The 18,111-nt window shown below is 43.5% G+C and overlaps 1 pseudogene; it reads left to right on the top strand.

The window, feature by feature from the left end:
* Nucleotides 1-344: 344 nt before the first annotated feature.
* Nucleotides 345-2,116, top strand: LOC112870006 (aspartate aminotransferase, mitochondrial-like; annotated as a pseudogene).
* Nucleotides 2,117-18,111: the final 15,995 nt, after the last annotated feature.

Here is an 18,111-nt window from a genome sequence, read left to right as displayed (position 1 = left end):
CTACATATGAATTTTGGTAAGATATAATTATTGCTTTGTATCGAAGTGATTTTTTTTTTTTTGTCGGTGGAGGTGGTGGCGATTTTGGCTCCTTCTAAAGCCAAATCTAGTAGCGCCTGGAACCTAGTAGGCGCTCAGTAAATTGCAATAAAGGAAGGAAATTGATCACTGATTGTACTCGGTTTCTATGCAGAAGGTAAGCAGAAAGAAATAGTTTATTTTAACAAAGTGCATAAAACTAAGGATATTTCTACAAATGCAATTCCCTTCAACCAATATTGGCTGAAGAAGAAAGAAGAGAGCTTAGAGAATGTCAAGGCTGTTGGGGGCAAAGACGAGGTATAAGAATGATGTGTGCCCAGGCCAGTTTGGGGCCTGCTGTTTCTTAGCTTGTTTATCATTATCAGGTATTTATTCAGCACATAATCGTAGCACATGACAGGGAACTGGTGGTGTTCATAAAGAGGTATAAGAAACACCACAGTCACACTGGCCTTTTCAAGTCAGAATATGATCGCATTATTCTCCTGTTTAAAGACATCCACCTGTGGCCCTCTGCTCTGTCCTGCATCTTCCCATGGCCTTCTCGCCTCCACCATGGCCATGCTGCACTCTGGCCACGGCCTGTCCACGGTCACTGCTACCTTCCACCCAGCCCCACTGCCGTGGCTTCTGCCAGAGCCAGCTCCTGATGGACCCATGTGGAGATGCGGGCCCCAGATCCCACGCTGGGAGTCACAGAAGCTCTTATGAGAGACACCAAAAACAAAAAGATGAATCTGGGGGGCGCCTGGGTGGCTCAGTCAGTTAAGCATCCAGCTCCGGGTCAGGTCATGATTTAGCAGTTCGTGGGTTCGAGCCCCACGTTGGGGTCTGTGCTGACAGCTCAGAGCCTGGAGCCTGCTTTGGATTTTGTGTCTCCCTCTCTCTCTGCCTCTCCCCTGTTCATGCTCTGTCTCTCTGTCTCTCTGTCTCTCTCTCTCTCAAAAATAAAATAAAACATTAAAAAAAATTTTTTTAAAGATGAATCTGGGAGTTGGTGCCCCACTGGGATGATAATGGAGCCTTATGTGCTCTCTCATGTCCAGAAAGCAGAGGCCCAGATTGCTGCAAAAAAAATTTGGACAGCAAATACCCGCCCATTGCAATCCTTGCTGTATTTTGTTGAGGCATCTGCAGACCTAGCCCTGGGTGAGAACAGCGAAGTGTTGAAAAGTAGCTGCTATGTCACCATGCAGACCGTTTCTGGAACTGGGGGCCTTGAGGATTGGAGCCGGTTTCCTACAAAGATTATTTTAAGTTCACCCAAGATGTCTTTCTGCCTGAACCATCCTAGGGAAATCACATACCCATCTTCAGGGATACTGGCCTGCAACTACATGGTTATCGATACTATTACCCCAAAACATGTGGCTCTGACTTCACAGGTGCTCTAGAAGACATTCAAAAATGCCATAGCAAAGTGTTCTTCTCCTCCATGCATTGTGTGCCCACAATCCCACGGGAATGGGGGAGTGAGCAGTGGAAGGAAATAGCAACATTGGTGAAGAAGACCAACCTCTTTGCATTCTTTGACATGGCCTACCAAGGCTTTGCCAGTAGTCATGGTAACAAGGATGCCTGGCTGTATGCCACTTCATCAAACAGGGCATTCGCGTTTGTCTTTGCCAATCCTATGCCAAGAACATGGGCTTATATGGTGAGCATGTGGGAGCCTTCACTGTGGTGGGCAAAGATGTTGATGAAGTCAAAAGGGTGGAGTCACGCCTGAAGATCTCGATCCGTCCCATGTGGTCCAACCCTCCAATCGATGGGGCCCAGATTGCCTCAACCATCCTGACCAGCCCTGACCTGCAGAAACAATGGTTGCAGGAAGTAAAGGCATGGCTGATCACATCATTAGCATGCTGGTCTCCAACCACAAGAAAGAGGGCTCCTCCCACAACGGGTAGCACATCACTGACCAGATGGCATGTTTTGTTTCACAAGACTAAAGCCTGAACAGGTGGAGAGGCTGACCAAGGAGTTCTCCATCTACGTGACAAAGGATGGCCGCAACTCTGTGGCAGGGGTCGCCTCGGGCAACATGGACTACCTTGTCTACACCATTCACTAGGTCATGAGTTTGCTTGGTGAGAGGAAACAGAGACCACCTTCTTGTCTACAGCCTCTGCTATTGTGAGATTCACATGGAAGGAGAAGGAGGGTGGATGGTGGTGAGCTGGTCATTTCTTTCAACCATAGTGCTTAACACTCAACCATTGAATGTGTTTCTCAGAAAAGAACGTGTAGTGAAATAGGGCAGAGGCATCTGTGGCTGGTGTCTGAAACTTTGTGGCTCAAAACCAAACTTCTGCTCATCTTTTAGCTGTTCTAAGAGTGTACCTATACAAGAAAGACATAGTTGCCCCCCAAAGCTGCCAATCATGCCATTCCAATATTTCAGAAGCTTTAACTGGAGCACCTTATGGTGTTGGGGGCACCTCTGTGGATCCAGCATGAGAATAGCACCTACAGGAGGCATTGTGGGAAAGTCTCATTCTAACATGAGCAGTCAGCCCTGTGTGTGTCCTCCCATGATTGAGTAAGCTTAGCAACAGACTTTGTTCCAGAAATGGTTTTCATGAAAACCAGCAAGTCTGCAGCAAGGAAAAGATGCTGTTTCCTGTCTTATTTAAGAAAAAAAAAATGCTCTTCTTTTTAATACTTTCAAACATTTTCATGTTCTTCTCTTCCCCTTTATCACTACTATTCTTTTCCTTAGGTACCAAGATCTAGAACTAGCCTAGATTTCCACCCTATTCTGCTTGGTTGACCAGCAACCCCATCGTATAGGGTAAACTTATTTGAAGAATGAAGAACATAATTTACGGCTCACCCCACACCCTCAGCTTCCTCATCAGAGAATAGCAGAGAGTAGGTCGCTGCACTTGTTTTTCAGCATCCTCTTCACTGATTGTTCGTCTCCTATCGGGAGGTTGCCTCTGCCCCGATGGACCCCTGACTTCATTCAGCGGTCGTGAAGCCTCTCATCTCACACCATGGGCAGGTGATGCAGGGCAGAACCAGGAAAGAGGCTATCTGGGCTTTGGTTTCAACCTTTGTGTGCTGTGAGCTGGGCTCAGGCTTCACCCTTTGGAAAGATAACCACCATCTACTCCAATCAGGTAGATTATTGCAGCCTGGTTTCTCTGTTAAAATAAAGTTACTGTTGGGGTGCCTGGTTGGCTCAGTCGGTTGTGTGTCTGACTCTTGATTTCGGCTCAGGTCATGATCTCACAGTTCGTGAGATTGAGTCCCATGTCGGGCTCTGTGCTGGCAGTGCAGAGCCTGCTTGGAATTCTCTCTCCCCTCTCTCTTCCCCTCCCCCACTCATTCTCATTCTCTCTCTCTCTCTCTCTCTCTCTCTCTCTCTCTCTCCCCCTCTCTCTCTGCCCCTCCCCTGCTCGTGTGCTCTTCTTCTCTCTCAAAAATAAATAAATAAACTTAAAAATATAATTAAAAAATTAAAAAAAAATAAAGTTATTGTAGACCTGGTGGGGGGCAGGGGGAAGGCATCCTACTTCCCGTAAGATAAAGAGAACAGTCTCCAGCCTGTGTGCTCTACCTAAGTCACCAGGCTTTTCTCAAGGCACTCTCCCTCCAAATCTCTGTCCTTCAAGTCTGTGTGTCTTTCCATCCTTTGCTTGATTCTCCTGTCCACACACAGTTTTGTCTGCCTGAGGTGAACTCACTGTCCCCTAGCTAACACCCACTCAGCCTTCAGAGGTCAGATCAAACTTCACTTTTTCAAGAAGACCTTCCCAAATCCCCTGGAATGGGTCCAGTTGCCCTGCCATCTTCTCTCATGCAAACTCCATGTCCCTTTACAAGTACTTATCCAGAGAGTAATTAAGTAAATGGGCAATTATGTGTTTAATGGCCGCCGCTCCTCTAGATTCAAACTTGAGGAAAATAAGCTTGTTTCTCTTATCCTTGCTGGATTCCCAGGTCTCAAAATAGTGCATTATATGGTTGAGGGAATGAATGAATGTTAAATACAGTTATCTCCTTGTACTCTCCTACTCAGGCTTCTATTGTGGGCGTCTCATACTCTGTCCATCCCACAAGAATCAGAGTTCTTTAGGGTTCTGTCCTCAATCCTTGTTTTTCCCTTTTTTCCTAGCCTTCCAGTGAGATTCCAGGGCAGCAGTTACCATCCTTACATTCATCATTCTTGCCAAGATCTCTCTGTAGAATTCCCTACCCTCAGAACCACTGCCTCCTGGACATCCTCATGCTGACTTCATACAGGCACCTACACTTCAATTTTGATGCAAGCCCTGTTGTAAAAGCCTCGTCTGGTTATTGCCATAATTTCACGTTGCACTCTCTTCCCAGCCTTTCTCAACCACCAGCATCTCCTGAATGCAGACATCTCTTCTTGACCACTGGGCCTTAGCACGGCTGAGTTCAAACAAAGGAAGAGGAGTTGGGGGAAAGATGGAATGTAGGCTTTTCATGGGGGAGTAACATGAGGAAACTATTTCAGAAAGCTTCATTTCACTTATTCTGTAATCATATTATATTTCCACCAGTGATTCCGATGACAAAATATTCATGACGTAGCAAAATGTTCATGACGTTTGTGGAAAATATTCAGAAGCTTTTGATTCAAGGGAAATATAGTGCTTGGGAAAGATAGCAGAAGCAGAATGCAATTAAATCAGAGGAAAAGCAGAGTACTGCAGAAAGGGGAAAAACTTAAGATGGAAAAAGGAACAATTACTAAGGGCTGTCAAACATCAAGAAAACTAGAAATGGAATCCTGGTAGAAAATACCTTTAAGTCAGCATGCTAGAACGAAGCTTTCAAAGCTAATTTGTTTCTAATTGGATAGACTCTATAAAGCACATAAGAGGAGAAACTAATTGGTGCAGCGGAAAGATCCTTGGAGTAGGAGTCTGAAGACAGACAGAGACTCAAGTCCCGCCTCTTCCATATGGTAAAATCTCAGTAGAATCGGAGACCAGGAGACCTGGCAGAAAGCTGAGAGGTCATCCCACCCACACTGCTCCCTCGGAAAGCAAGGAAATGGAGCCCACTTGTGGGGGCACCTCCGAAGCCACATTGCAGGAAGGGACAGAGAGATCAGTCCTGGCGCGCGGTGCCCCACACCTGGCTGTCTCACTGGCTTCTTGCTCAAAACGTAGGAGATGCTATTTCTATACAAGCCTTTAAATATGCCATTTCAGTGGGAGTACAATTAGAAGGAGCAGCCACTGGCCGCCCTCATTTATGAAGCCACGCTGATCAAGTTAAAAATAGCAATCATCATCAAATTACACAAATTGACTTCCTCCACTTCTCCAGAGCTGCTGGAGAGCCTGGAAGAGACCTGAAACAGAGCCAGAAAACCGAGGTGCAAGTGGTGATGCACAAAGCTGTGAGGAATAGTTAGAAATGCTTGTTTTCTCCGGTGACGATATATTAAGCGTGCATTAAGGCACTCAGGTAGGGGCTGTGGTGATTCAGACAGACCTTGGTGAGGTCTCTCCGTGAGCAAGATGAGGCGGCCAGGATAGTCCCTAAGGGGACTTACGCACTACGGCTGACATAAGTTCTGGGCTCAATGGGGACCCAAGGAAGAAAAGGCAATATCTCCCATGGGAGATGCACTCATGACCATCATTGTTAGTCCAGAAATATGTGGAGAGGCTCTTTTAGAGTGAATACAGGCTGACTTATACTCAAAATGAGGCGAGAGAATGAACTTAGCTTGCAGCATCAAAAGAAGCAAATAAAATCAGGGAAAGCATCTCTGCATGGAAAGTTAATCCAAAAATTATTTGCTGTAAACGCTATGGACTCTTTTTTTCTCTCTCACACACAAAAAGGATAGATCATCATTTGACTCGGACAGTTTAACTGTGCTAAGTAAGGTTTTCAGGGCTCATTCAACTCATTTTATGAGTTATTTTTACAAAAACCCAATTACTTTAAAAATTGACTGCAAGCGTGCATACTTAAGCACTCCAAAAGCAGACAATTAGCGCTTATAAAACAGTGACTCATACTGCAAGGTGTCTCCTAAAGACTGACTGTTCTTTGTAGTTACTTTGGGGAAAACTCTGATACTTACAAACTTGTAACTTGCAAGTTGTCAGGAATAGCAGCAAAACTATTTTTAGAGCAAAAACATGAACCCTGGCCACCACCAGCAGAGGGCAGTAACAGTTACCTGTCCTCATTTTAGTCTGACTACAGTTTTGCCCCTGACATTAGCCATTAGTCTAATGTGTGTTTATTATATTCACATTTAGTATGTAGGTACTTTTGTGAACGTTCTTTATTCCATTATCTCCAATAAATGCAGAATAGAAATAGGGGCGCCTGGGTGGCTCAGTCAGTTAAGCCACTGACTTCGCTTAGGTCATGATCTCACAGTTGGCGGGTTCGAGCCCCCCATCGGGCTCTGTGCTGACAGCTCAGAGCCTGGAGCCTGCTTTGGATCCTGTGTCTCCCTCTCCCTCTGCCCCGCCCCGCCACTTGCGCTCTGTCTCTCTCTTTCTCAAAAATGAATAAACCATTAAAAAAATTTTTTTTAATGCAGGATAGAAGTAGAAACAATAGAAAACATGGAAGAAAATCATGTGCAGAAGACATTACTCACGGGCCCATAGGAACAATTCAGTATCACAAAAAAACATGTGGAAAGAATTACTCTAATCCATTGATAACATTTAGCAAACGATTAGGAAGAATAAACTACCCAATTGAAATTTTTACAAAAGGAAGGGAGGGCTTGGCAGGTGTAAGAAAAAAAGGCTAGTAGGTCGTGCAGCATTTCAGCATGGTAAAAGGAGCAAGCCTCCAGGGCTTGCTGAGAAGGCCTGATGACAAGCGACAGATGCCCAGGCGTCTTCGGACGTGCACACTGTGTAGGTCGGGGGTGCCGTGTCCACAGCAGATGGAGTAGCTGCGCATTTCTGCAAGACGATTCCGTCCCACACAGGGCTATGGGGCTCAGTGAGGGGAACAAGAGCTGAATTCAGCTCCCTTTACCACCTCAGCTCGTGACCAACCTGCAAAAACAAATTGATTGCTGGGTAACTCCAGGGCATGTGCCAATCATCCTGGAGAGGGGCCGTGTGCCCAACAAATTTTCCGCACAGTTGAAACTGATCTGATTTGGAAATGGGTATCAAGTAGAAGTTACACTGCTGAAGGGGAGCAGAAGATGTCACCCCTACGTTTGCCACTTCGGCATAAGGATTATTTGGAGCTGAAGGCACCCGAAAAACAGCGGGAGCAACAACGTTGCCCTGACCTCCCCTTTTCTTCCGGGAAGCAAGAGATAAAAATGTCCTCTCGGTATCAGGAGGAAAGAAACATTCTTATCACCAGAGAGGAGGCCGGGAAGATTCTGTACACACAGATCTTGTGAAATAAATTCTCCTCTTCCTTTGGCTTCCCCAGGTGACTTAATTACTTTTTCATGATTGCCTGCCTTTGTTCAGCTGGGTATAAAATAATTTACATTTCGCCACTTCTTTGAGTATTTGGGTTTTTGTCTGTGTGTGGAGGCTTCCATGTACATGTAAAAATAAATGCATACGCTTTTCTCCTGTTCATCTGTCTTATGTCTGCAGACCCCAGAAGGGGAGAGGTTAAGTTTTGCCTCCCTTACATTAGCAACGAGGAAAAGACCCTATCTGATTTTAAAGGTCTTAGAAGAATGGTTTGTTCACCTATGGGATGACAACACATTGGAGGACCATAGCCATAAACTTCTCCTAGCCATTAGAACCTACATGGGGGAAAAAAGCCTTATTAACAGCCTTTTATGACCTGGTTGGTTGTATGCATATATGGTCACCAATATTCTCTCCTTGGATGCCTACACTCGCTGCTTCTCCCATTCAAGTGCGATCCATTTCCTCTCGCCTTGAATCTGGACTGACCTTGCACCTTATTTCACTTGTTTTCATTTCGGTCCATGTCGGAATGCAACAGAAATGACATTCTGGGTCTTCCGAGCCCAGGATTTAAGAGATTGGCAGCCTCATGTGAAAAGCCCAACTACACGGAGATCGACGTGCTGTGAAGCAGCCGGAGCCAGCAGTGTGGACAGATCATAGGGAGGAGAGCCAAGACACCTGGCTGGTGCCCCCAGCCCGTCAGCCAACGGAATGCAGACACACAAACAGCTCCAGGTATGACCAGCAGGAAACCCACCAGGTAACCCTCAGAATCATGAAATTATAAGAAACTGCTTTTGTTTTAAGCCTGGAAGTTTTGGGGTCACTCATTTCGCATTTCTGTAATAACAAATGTGAAAACAAAACCAAAAACAGATGCCTATATGAGATTTCCTGGGAAGGTCAGCAAAAAACCCAAAGGTGAGGTAGCAAAGATAAGAAGAAAAATTTCGAGTCGAACTTTTGAAAACAGAGTGGGCTATGTTGTCACTGGAGAGACAAGACAGATGACCATGGCTGTGGGCTGTTGGAAGGGATTCCTCTCGGGTATAGGACAGTGGCGTAGATCAGTGGTTTTTGTCTACTTCAGTCATGGAACTCCAATAGACACAATTGACAAAATACTATTTTATTAGTAAATTCTTTTTAAGTTTAAAGCATCCCTTTCACTTGTTAAAAGGGCCATCGATGAGATCAATACATGAATTTTAATGAAAACAAATTGTAATGGCGTCTATACTTATAACCTCACTACCCACTTCTTTTTTTTTCCTTTTTTAAAAAAAATTTTTTAACATTTTATTTATTTTTGAGAGACAGAGAAGACAGAGCATGGGCAGGGGAGGGGCAGAGAGAGAGGGAGACACAGATTCCGAAGCAGGCTCCAGGCCCCGAGCTGTCAGCACAGAGCCCGACGCGGGGCTCAAACTCACGAACCGTGAGATCATAACCTGAACCAAAGTCAGACGCCTAACCAACTGAGCCACCCAGGCGCCCCTTTCCTTTTTTTTTAAAATATGAAATGTATTGTCAAATTGGTTTCCATACAAACCCAGTGCTCATCCCAACAGGTGCCCTCCTCAATGCCCATCACCCACTTTCCCCTCCCCCCACCCCCATCAACCCTCAGTTTATTCTCAGTATCCACTTTATTTCTATATGTTACTTTGAATGCGCCATATCCTGAAAATTCTAATTAACCTAGAAGTACGCGGAGAGGAACTCAAGTTCAGGGATTTTGCCCCAAAGTAAAGGAAAACATCCCCAAACATCCCAGGACATGGTAGCTGCTCAATTAATGCTTCCAAAATGTGTAAAAAAGGAGGAGGCTTTAGGAATAGAGTTCCTGGTCAGGTGCCTTTTTCCCAAAATGATCATTTCCATGGCAGATAGCAGTGATGAAGATCTCTCCAGTGGACGTGGTCCCAATCCGATTCTCTTCAGTCATTTTCTTAGTTCTAGAACCATCTAAGGGAATAGGCCCCTCTTTTTTTTTTTTTTTTTTTTAATCTATTTGAGGTGTAAGGAACTCTCAGCCTCCCTTCTCTGCTTCTTTACTAGGAAGGTCGGCTTCCAGGCAGTGGAGACCAGCACCTTAATCAGCCTGTTGTTCCTCGTCTTGCTTGAACACAACCAATAGAGCTGTTTTTATTATCTTTGCCCTTCCCCCCCGCCCCCAAACCGCACTTGACGCCTCTTCCCAAAAGAGATAACTTCATTCATTTCATTTTCACTAATTCAAATTGAATTTCATTCATTTTAAATTGTGGATGCTTGGGTGTTAAACCGAAATCAGTGGCCTTACTTTATAGCCTCCTGTGCTAAGAATCTCTGAATAGTGATTTTTGTTTCACTGCAGCTGACAATACTTATTATTGGGTACCTGTTTTGTGGAAGGATGGAGCTGGTGTTCACAATCGGAGGCTGTGGATTCTTTCTGCGGTGCTTGGTCTCAGCCTTTGAGACAAGCACGGATACAGAATCGCTTGGGGGGTCACTGTAGCTGACTTGGTATTTTTAGCTGAAGCTATTTTTACTGAGGATGCTCTATCAGCATCGGCAGATGTAGCGTCCTGTGATGTAAAATGGCTCCACTGATGAAACATATTTCTCCCCCTTCCCCTGCCACTTGCTGAGACTCGGGTGGCTGAAGGAGACACGGGGGAAGGGAGGAAGAAAATGCAAGAGACAGCAGCTGCAACATAATGACCTCCAGCAGATTGCTAAGAGGAGGTCCTTCTGGGCCAAGTCGGAGTCTCAATGATCTTGGAGGAGGTTTCCTGGAATTTTTTGCTTTGTCAAGCCATCTGCCCTCCCCACCGTCCTCCCCGGCACTGGGTGCATTATCTCTTTTAAATGCCGCTTATCACTTTGCATGGCAACTAAGAGTGTATATGCTGCATGCTCACATGTGCCCTGAGCTCCTCGAGGGCGGGACTCTGTCTTGGACCACCCGTGTCCCTAGCTTGGTGGGTATGAAAGAAATGCTGGCTGGAAGGATTCTCAATAGTGCCCTTTCGCTTGCCCTCAATCCACGGTTTGCAGCGTGAATCCAGTTTCAGATAGCACCTTAATATCAAAGCACTTGAAACTCGAAGCCAACAGTAGGGTCCTAAAATCTGCATAAATATTTATCCTGTGATTCATTAAGTGCTTGATCTTTTGAAGGTTTGCCTATTTCCTTGCTCACGTTTGGTCCTTGAAAACAAGTAGTTACATGCAATTATCGTTTGGTGGATAGAGTTTTAAAAAAGTAAATATACATATAGCCCCAGGCCTTCTGGCTTTAGATTATAAGCACGTGATCTTCGCACACCCCACTGGGGGGCCCTCTCTGAAGGCTCCTCACGGCCCCAACCCGGCTCCCTCTGGCAACGTCCATGGACACCTGTTCGGTCACACCCTTCCTTCTTCCTCTCCTCTTCTTCCTCCTCCCTTCGGAAGATCACATCCCCCTCCTTTTACTGCCTCAACTCTGCCAGTTCTTTTTGTAAGACACTCCTTCCTCTAACTGTTCTTTTTACCTTGACTTATTCCACCCTGTCAGACAAGAGAGCATCTATCGCCACCCTTTCCCCACTCCCTTTCTAAGGTAAGGGGAGGAAAAGCCTTAACTTAGAGATGAAGAGCGAAAAAATAGCAACTGTGTTAAAAAAAAAATCCATGTGTTTTCACAAGCAATGATATGACAATAAATAGTGCCACTGATCTTTTTTTTAATGTTTTTTTTTTTTTTTAATTTTGAGTTTTTGAGACAGAGAGAGACAGAGCATGAACGGGGGAGGGTCAGAGAGAGAGGGAGACACAGAAGCAGAAGCAGGCTCCAGGCTCTGAACTGTCAGCACAGAGCCAGACGTGGGGCTTGAACTCACGGACCGCGAGATCATAACCTGAGCCAAAGTCAGTCGCTCAACCGACTGAGCCACCCAGGCGCCCCGATGTTTATTTATTTTTTAAGAGAGAGAACACAAGCAGGGGAGGGGCGGAGAGAGAGGGAGACACAGAATCCGAAGCAGGCTCCAGGCTCTGAGCTGTCAGCACAGAACCCGACTCGGGGCTCGGGCTCACAAACCTGTGAGATCATGACTTGAGCTGAAGCCTGATGCTCAACCGACTGGGCCACCCAGACATCCCGGCCACTGATCTTTAAAACCCAGAAATGTCCTTCAGAATCAGCTTAGTCTTTATCCATCTCCTCAGCCTCGTGAGGGGAAAAGCGACTCCTTTTCAATTGCCAACAGAGTTTACACTTAAAATTACTCCATAGTTTCTTTTCATTTTCATATTTAAAAATTCCTGGTAACACAGTGGTATTTTTCTTAGTGCTTTTGTTTGTCAATAGCTAGCATTTTAACTACATGGTAGATAGAGGGAAGACTGGTCTCAAAGACCAGCCTGCAAATTCTTAAAACATTGTTTCCATGGAGAACTGTGTCCTAAGGTCCAGAAAAACCGACTGAAAGCATACTTTCCCAACACGGTGTTTGAGATGTGGGTAACAGTCCACGGTGATTAGTCTTTGTATTCAGAAAAATCGGTTGTGCTGCTAATTCCTAACTTTCTTCTTGTGTGGCCATTTCATACGGGTAATTTACTCTATCTGGCTTAGCTTCCACTTTACTTGATAATCTTTTTTGAGATTTGAAACAAGTTTTCTACATTCAGCGACCTAATCCCTCAGTGGCACACACATGCATAAAAATCATATCAAATAGTCAGGGACTTGGAATATTGAACCTTATTAGATATCCATTTTATTCTGCCATATGGTCACCCATTATTTAAAAAATGGAAACCACAGACATAAAGCAAATTCCTTTCTATTCTACTACAGACTGGATTTTTGGTATTCATGGTTTCTGAGTAATGTGCTTATTTACGTTAATTTACTTTATGCTTAATTTATATAATTATTATATAATTATTATATTAATGTGTGTATTTGTATCCATAATCATATATGTACTTGACTATATATCTTATTTTTATTTGTGGTTTTCTCTTCTGTGTTATAAAGGGTGAACTAAAAAATTACAGTTGAATAAAGATCTCATTTGTCATTTACAAAATAATTTATGAAATTGTATGCCACTCCGCTGAGAGGCTGGAGCAGGAGGGACAACCTAGTTGGTCCCACAAAGCCTAGGGTGGGTGCTTCTGTCCCAAATTCTAATGTGTTCAGCCAGAACGCAAATACTGGAAGGTGTTGTCCTGGAAGGTAAGCTGAGCTAAAAGCTGGGAAAGTAGGTCTAAGGCACATTGCCCGTGAAGAAGACCAGGAGAAAACCAGGAGCTGAGGTTCAGAGTTGGAAAGGAGAGGGTGAGGGGGCTCTGGGGAGGTAGGAATTCAGTTTCTGGAGATAGCGTGCCAATGCCTGTATCCTGGGGCCGTTTAAAGGGGCCAGAGACCTTGAGTTTTTCCCCAGAACTCAAATTTGGTTTAACATTTTAAAATTGACCAATGAAAGTAAATATATCAAGAGTCTAAGAGAAAATATATGATCATCTCAACAGATAGAAAAAAACATTGAGAAATCCATCCACCCATCCACGATAAAGTGTTCCAACAAACTCAGAAGGGCACTTCATCAACTAGATACAGTGTATGTATGAGAAACCTACATCTAACCTCTTAATGGTAAAGGACAAAACAGGAATGTATGTTTAACCACATGTATTCAGTACCCTACAGGAGGTTCTAGCCAGTGCAATAAGGACGAAAGAGATACAAAAGGTATTCTGATTTGAAAGGAAGAAGTGAAATTATCTGTCAATTCACTAATGACATGCCTGTGTTGAAAATCCTAGGAAATCCACAAAAAATGTGTTTAGAACTAATATGTGCATTTAGTAAACTTGCAGGATACAAGGTCAATATACAGAAAATCAGTTACATCCCCATACAGTAGCAACAAACAATTGGAGATTACAATTTTTTTAATTGTTTATTTACGAAAAAATTTTAAAGACCACTTATAATACTAACAAAAATATGAAATATTTTGGGATTCATCTTTGAGAAGACGTGTAGGATCAGTTCATTGAAAATGTCAAAATATTGCTAAGAGAAAATAAACACCTAGACAAATGGAGATATATACCATGTTCATGGGTGAGGAGACTCAATAGCCTTGTCTATTGGGATAGTGGTGGATGTACAGTAATAGTGCAGAATGTCAGTTATCCTAAAATTGCTCCATAGATTCAATGCAGTCCCAGTGGACTTTTTTTGGTAGAAATTACTAAGCCGATGATATAATTTATAAGGAAATACAAAATAGGTAGACAATTAAAAAAAACTTTGGAAAGGAACAAAGTTGGGTGACTTATACTATTTGACTTCAAGGCATATTGTAAAGCTAGAGCAATCGATACAGAACAGTCCATAACAATAAACGAACTGATCAATGGAGAAGAATAGAAATAGATCCACACACATATGGTCATTTGTTTTCTTCAAATTTTCAAATGGAAAGGGCAATTCAGTGGAGACAGAATAGTCTTTTCAACCAATGGTGCTAGATAATGGTGCTTCATATATCCATATGAAAGAAAAATTAACCTTGATATGTATCTCTCTCTATATATAAAATATATAAATTAATTCAAAATTGATAAATCTAAATATAATGTAATATAAAATGATAACTGTAAAACTCCTAGAAGAAATAACAGAGGAGAAAATATTTGTGACCATGGATTAGGCAAATGAAAACTCGATAAAGTGCACATCATCAAAAATGATTTCTACTCTTAAGAAAGTTAAGGTAATGAAAAGATGAACCATAGCATCCAGAATATGTGGCAAATCTCAAAAGCACAATTATAAGAAAAATAACCCAATATAAAATTGGGCAAAAGATTTGAATGGACCAAAGAAGACATACGAGTGGCAGATTTATGCATGAAATGATACCCTGTAGAATCAGTCACTAGGAAAATGCAAAATAAAGCTGCACACCCTTATCAGAATGTCCAATATTTAAAAGTCTGGAAGTTGATGAGGATACAGAGGACTGGAACTCTCATTCACTGCCATTGGGAAGGTAAATGTTACACTCAATTTGGAAATACATTTTGACAGTTTTTTTTTTTTAAGTTTTTATTTTAAGAGAGAGAGAGAGAGAGAGAGCGCGTGCGCACAGGTGGGGGAGGGGCAGCGAGGGCAGGAGAGAGAGAATCCCGAGCAGTCTCTGTGCTGTCAGTGCAGAGTCCCATGCAGGGCTCGAACTCGCAAACTGTAAGATCATGACCTGAGCTAAAGTCGGCTGACAGTTTCTTAAAAAGATGAAAATACACCTACCATATGATATAGCCATTCTATTTCTTGTTATTTATTTAAGAGGAATGAAAGCATATGTCCAGACAAAGATTTGGACACATATGTACATTTCAGTGTTTTATGTACATTCCAGCAAAAACTGGAAACAAGCCGGATATTCATCACGAGAGGAAGGGACAAGCAGCTGACGGCGCGTCCATATAATAGAACAGTGCTCCGCAGAGACCTGAGACATACTACTGGTACGTGCAACAACATGGCTGGATCCCCGAATGAACACGCCGAGTAAAAGAAGTTGGACACACACACAGAAAGAGCACTTCACGTGTAGATTTCATTTGCCTAAAATGCTAGAGACTGCAAATTAATCTCTAATGATAGCAAGCAGATCAGCGATTGCCTGGTGTGAGGGGAAGGGCTGGGGCGGGGCGGGGTTGGGGGGGAGGCATGAGAAAACATTTGGAGGTGATGATTATGTTCCCTAGCTTGATGGTGGTGATAGCTTCATGAGTGTTCACCTGTGGCAAAATTTATGAAATTTTGTAATTTAAAATTTGTTTTAATGTTTATTTTTCAGAGACAGAGATAGAGACAGAGTGTGAGCTGGGGAGGGACAGAGGGAGGGGGAGGCACAGAATCCAAAGCAGGCTCCAGGCTCTGAGCTGTCAGCACAGAGCCGGACGCGGGGTTCGAAATCATGGACCACGAGATCATGACCTGAGTCGAAGTGGGACACTTAACTGACTGAGCCACCCAGGCGCCCCTGAAATTCTATAAATGCATGCAGGTTTGTGTATCAATAAAAAGGTTTATGTCACATGGAAAAATCTCCAAAATATGTTTTTATGTGGAAGAATTGGAAAGTTTATAGGAGTATGTATAGTTCATTAGTACACGCTTGTTCTCCTATTGTTAAGATAGATGATAGATAGACAGATGATAGATGATAGATAGATAGATACTTCCAAGTAAAGAGCACTGAGGTTTTGGGGGGGGGGTGTTGGTACAGAGGACAAAGATTTCTTCATTCTGTACTGTTCTTTACCATTTGAAGGTTTTATGTGGTTTATATATTACCTTTATTTTAAAAATTCTTTTTCATCAGAAAAAAGGTCTGGAAAGAATTGGGCAAAAAAAGAAACATTTCCAGAGTAATTTCTGCCCTAAAAGTAAATGCAAGAGTGGTTAGCATCTAATATCTATATAGATATCTGTAAAGCCTGATAATCCTACACCTTCTGGAATCCAAATTTGTGTGTTGCTAAATTGCAAGAAATTTTAAACATTTGTAAAAGCTGCTGCACATAGCTCGTGGTGGAGACTGCTTTTTGTCCCCTAAGGTTTGTTCTCCCATTGTGGCACAGCGATGGAATTTTAACAGCTCAGAATAATAGATAACTGCCTTTCCCAGCTTTGACTCCTGCCCTGCCAGCTTCTGTCCCTCTTCCCCCAGCCCACCCCCACCCCGTCACTATCTTCCCATCCACTCCTTCTCTTCCTTCCCCACGGAGACCTCACGGTAGTCAGATGTTGTGCATGATAGCTGAACGCTCCCAGGATGAATATCCCAAGAGATACTGGCAAAAGTCTCATTTCTGTTTCTTCCTACCTGGGAGATCACACGGCATCACTTTTGCCACTTTCTAAAGGCCTGGGCAGGTTCAAGGAGAAGGGCTGTATCTCTGCCAGTTTCTGTTGGTTTTTTAAAAAATATTTTTTTAAGTTTATTTATTTTGAGAGAGAGAAGAGAGCACAGGCAGGGGAGGAACAGACAGAGGGAGAGACAGAGAGAATCCCAAATAGGCTCTGCACTGTCAGCACAGAGTCCTATGAGGGGCTCAAACTCACAAAACACGAGGTCATGACCTCAGCTGTAATCAAGAGTTGGACGCTGAACCGATTGAACCACCCAGGGCCCTTCTATGCCACTTCTTGATGGGAGTGTCTGGGGATTTGTGGGTATGTCTTAGAACCATCACAAAGACCCTTTCTCTAAAGGGAGTGCATACCTCTTTTCTCTTCCTTATCCTTCCCTCCATGCTGCTACCTGGAATGTGGCTTTTACCATCCTGGACCGTGAGGTGAGGCCACCACCCACAGAGCAACAAGATGGAGGGAATCTGGGTCACTGTGAACCATCACGCCGGCCCTTTACCGCCTCCTTGGACTCCTACTTCTATTTTGTTTCAGAAAATGTTATTCTGAGGTTTCCATCACTCACAGCCAAATCTAACCCGTGCTGATTAGCAAGGTCAGCAGGACTAGACAACGAAAACCTTAAAAAGATCAGGGAGTAAGAGCAATCCTATAAAAACGCAGGAAAAATAACATTCCACTAGCCTACCACCCTTGAAAACTGAAGTTATTGTTATGGCTTTGTAGGGGGAAATCTCATATTCTACTTTCTGTAGGTAGTCAAGAGGTCAGCCCTACAGAACCAGAGTGATGGATGTGAATTGCAGTGCACGTGGTAGGTGTGTGTGTGTGGGGGGTCCGTCTACCTTGACCGGGGTGAAGCTGGGTGCCTGGTACACGAGCCTCCTCTGGCTCATCTCCTTAGATCCTTTGATGAAAACTCTCACAGATTCTCCAAGTCAGAATACTTCCAGGGGCGCCTGGGTGGCTCAGTCTGTTAAACGTCTGACTCCGTCACGGGTCACGATCTCGCGGTTTGTGAGTTCGAGCCCCACGTCAGGGTCTGTGCTGACAGCTCGGAGCCTGCAGCCCGTTTCAGATTCTGTCTCTCTCTTTCCCTTCCCCACTCGCACTCTCTCTCTCTCTCACTTTCTCTCTCAAAAATAAACATTAAAAATTATTTAAAAAAAAAAAAAAGAATACTTCCAGTGAAGCTGACAATCACCTCTTAATCCAAGGCAGCGCTTAGCATCTGTGAATGAGATTTGGGACAGATTCCAAGGGCTGCTTAAAGTTAAGGAATTATTGAAGGGAGGGAATTGTATGATGAGTAGCTACATACAATACATACATGAGTAACAGTATAACCCACTCCCACCAGGATTACATTTTCCTACACAAAATATTCCTGCAGTCACTTTTTTTTTTTTTTTGAGAAGAACTTTTCAGAGCCCGTCTATCCTCTGACCGTTTATCATTTGGGGTTTTCCCGTGTCTTATATCCTTTTGGGTGAGTTTTTTCGGAATCAAGGTGTCTGGTAGAATTAATTCTGATGCATTTTAATGCCACTCTTCATTGTTAGTCATTCTCAGAAAATTATAAATATTTCATGTTGGGTATTGCCAAATGTTACGCATCATGGTTCTACATGAATAATCTCTTGCTGATAATTGCTAGTGAGGCTTATGGTCTTCCGACTTGCTAGAGTTCATGGAGATTTATTGACTTAGAGC

Source organism: Puma concolor, chromosome B1, assembly GCF_028749965.1.
Source record: "Puma concolor isolate L17-30 chromosome B1, mPumCon1.1.hap2, whole genome shotgun sequence".
Lineage (NCBI taxonomy): Eukaryota > Metazoa > Chordata > Mammalia > Carnivora > Felidae > Puma > Puma concolor.
Note: the sequence above shows the minus strand (reverse complement) of the source record. Positions and strands in the feature narration are given on the sequence as shown.